At 56.4% G+C, this 3,209-nt stretch overlaps 1 protein-coding gene across 3 annotated transcripts in view; it reads left to right on the forward strand.

The window, feature by feature from the left end:
- RTEL1 (regulator of telomere elongation helicase 1) overlaps nucleotides 1–3,209 on the forward strand; it is a 38,455-nt gene that overhangs the window by 12,975 nt on the left and 22,271 nt on the right. The gene's annotated exons all lie outside the window — the stretch shown is intronic.

Consider the following 3,209-nt stretch of genomic DNA (forward strand, 5'->3'; position numbering starts at 1 on the left):
GGCCGTTTCCAGAGCCCTCGTTCCCTTTCCTGGCAGTGGCTCCCTTCTGTGTGAGGCTGGGGGCTCGGCCGCTCACAGCCCCACCTCCCATCCGCAAGCCTCTTACCGGCCACTGGGCGCTTTCACGCATGTGGTGGCTCGTCTGTGCCCGGCGTGCTCTGTTCGAGGCTGGCTGAGCATCCTTACTGGCTCAGGTGGCCTCCCGAGGGCGTGACTGCTGAGTTGCTGGACTTTGTGTCTGTGGGGGTCCAGGAAAGCCAGGTGCTGAGGGACAGTAACTGCTGGGGCTCCCAGGGCTTCGGTGAAGCGTCTGCCATGTGGCCCTGCCAGGCTACTGCGACGGAGCCTATACGGCCACGTTGTGGACATGCGTGTGTCTGAGTGCAGCTGTCCTGTCCCTGCTCGCTGTGGCTGTACCAGCGAGGACGTGCAGGATTCTGGGGACACTGGGGACGGAGGCCGCTACCTCTCAGAGCGCTTTGCTTTTGGAACATAGAGTGTTGTCGGGTCGGGTCGGGTCGGGTCCGTGTTCCTGAACCGTGAAACGTGAATGTGTGGCGTTGGGTGGTCCCCACCAGTAACTGCTGCGGTGGGCGGTAGATGTGTGCTGGGTGAAGGCTGCGGGAGTATCTCTGGGTGCGCTTCCACAGTGTCATTCACTCAGGGGTCGCGAGTGGGAACGGCCTCCGCTTCCCTCCCTTGTTTTTTCTTTAAACTGCACGTGTGGGCAGGCTCCACGGGGATGCGGAGGCCGCCACAGGCGTGGTCAGGCTCCAGCGTGACGCAGAGGCCGCCACACACGTGGAGACGCGGAGACCACCCAGGGCACTGCCTGTACCCCTCATGGGGTGGCTCCTCCCGCCCACCTCTCCCAGCCCAGGCCTCCTTTGACGTGTATGTGCGTGTGTTGGCATGCTTGTGTGTGCTAGTTGAGCACAGTAGTCCTTAATGTGTTGAGGTCAGGACCCCTTTATATCCTTAAAAATTACTGCACTTTTGGGACCAGCAGGTGGCGTAGTGGTTAAAGTGCTAGACACTCCCACATGGCCAACCACAGTTCGAGTCCTGGATCTGGTGGCTTGCTTTCTCACTTTCTCCCTCTCTGTCTGTCTCTCTCTGGTCAAATTAAAATAACTGAATGAGTGAATAAGATCAAGTAAATAATTTTTAAAAACGACTGCACTTTGGGACCAGCAGAAGGCGTAATGGTTCTATCACTGGACTCCCACGTAGTCAACTGCGGTTTGGGTCCTGGACTTGGTGGCTTCAGACTCACACCAGGCTTGTGTGCACGTGTGCCCAAGCTCCCGAGGAGGATGGAGAAGGGAATGCAGTGTGGCCGTCCCCTGGGAGTAATTTCTTGTTTCCTTTCTCTCTGTCCCTGCCTTTCTAGCAAGTGCACGTGCCTCATAGCAAAAAAAAATCTCTGAAAAAAAAAAAACCCGAAAACACTGGGACCGGCAAGTGGCGTGGTGAAGGCGCTGGACTCCCACGCGGCCAACCACAGGTCGAGTCCCAGGCCTGGCGGCTTGCTTTCTCACTTTCCCTCTCTCTCTCTCACTCTGTCCCTCTCTGGTCAAAATAAAAATAAATAAAGTTAAATAGAATACTTAAGGAAATGAGAAGAGTCCAGGACTGGCAGGTGGCGTGGTGGTTAAGGCACTGGACTCCCGCACAGCCCAACCACGATTCTAGTCCTGGACCTGGTGACTTGCTTTCCCACTTTCCCTCCCTCCCTTCCTCCCTCTCTTTGTTTGGGCAAATTAAAAATAACTATAATAATAGGGACCAGCTGATGGTATAATGGACTCCCATATGGTCAACCATGGTTTGAGTCCTGGACCCAGTGGCTTAAAACCCACCCAAGGCACGTGTGTGTGCGTGTCCAAAATCCAGAGAGGAAAATGGGGGAAAAGAGATTGTGGCGTGGCCATTCTCCCTGGGGGTGATTTCTCATTTTCTGTTTCTCTGTCTCTCTCTCTGTCTTTCCGGTGAGCACACACAACCTATAGCAAAAATTTCTCTAGAAAATAAATAAATAAGAAAGTTTTGGATTTTGAAGCATTTTGGATCTTGGATTTTCTGACTGAGGCACTCAGCCTGTGTCCCACAGCCGCTGTAACCCTCACCCCGCCGTAGTAGCTGAAGCAACGCGAGTTTATTCTCCTCTTTTTTTTTGAGAGAGAAATTTTTGCTCTAGGGCATGTGCTCTCTCTGGAGACACAGAGACAGAGAATGTGAGAAGTCACCTGCCGGGGTGGTCACCTGCAGTCTCTCCTCCCTTCTCTCAGGGTTTCGGGCACACATGGCATGTGCCCAGCGTGAGTTTTAAGCCACTGGGTCCCAGACTCGAACCATGGTCAACCACATGGGAGTCTGGCACCTTCACCACCACGCCACCTGCTGGGCCCTTCTCATTCATTTATTTAAATTTGACCAGAGAGAGAGGGAGGGCAAGTGAGAAAGCAGGCCGCCTGGTCCGGCGCTCGGACTGCAGTCGACCACATGGGATGTCCAGCGCCTTCACCACCACGCCGCCTGCTGGCCCTGACTGGTCTTACGTGAGTCTGCTGGGAGGCGGTCGGACACGCAGACTCAGAATGAGTTTTGGGCGCTCTGGCTGGGAGGCCTGAAGGCCAGCACAGCCCTCCGCGATCAGACAGGGTCAACGCAGTGGGGATGCTCTCCAGCTGCCGTGCCAGGGCGGCACAGTGTGGAGGAGGCCCGGACCGTGTGCAGGGAGCTTGAGAGGCCCTCGTTCCGTCAGCCCTGCAGTGCCCATCCCAGGGCCCGGGCAGTCGGCATCTGCCTCCCCGTCTTGTGCTTGGTTGGGGGGCGGTTCCTTCACAGTCTCTGCAGCTGCAGCTCCACTGGAAGGGGAAGACCCCCCTTTTCCTCGGTGCTGGCTGATCCTGGTGGGCTGTCCTCCAGGGTGGGGAGGGGGCAGCCTGCAGCTTTTCTGTGCTGCTGCCTGGGAAGAGCAGATGTGGTCAGCAGAGTCTGTCCAGGGGCTGCCCTCTTCCTGGTCCTCCGGCTGGAGTGGGCCTTTCTTGTGGCAGTTTTCATCTCCTGTGTTGGGGGTGTTCCCAGGCTGTGATGTTCCCAGCGCCCAGGCCAGGCCAGATAGCGTGCAGAGAGAAACAGCCTACCTCAGGGCCTCCCACTACCTGTCTTCTCTCCCGCCTTTGGGGTCTGCGTATTTTTTTTTT

Source organism: Tupaia chinensis, unplaced genomic scaffold (assembly GCF_000334495.1).
Source record: "Tupaia chinensis unplaced genomic scaffold, TupChi_1.0 Scaffold144472_1, whole genome shotgun sequence".
Lineage (NCBI taxonomy): Eukaryota > Metazoa > Chordata > Mammalia > Scandentia > Tupaiidae > Tupaia > Tupaia belangeri.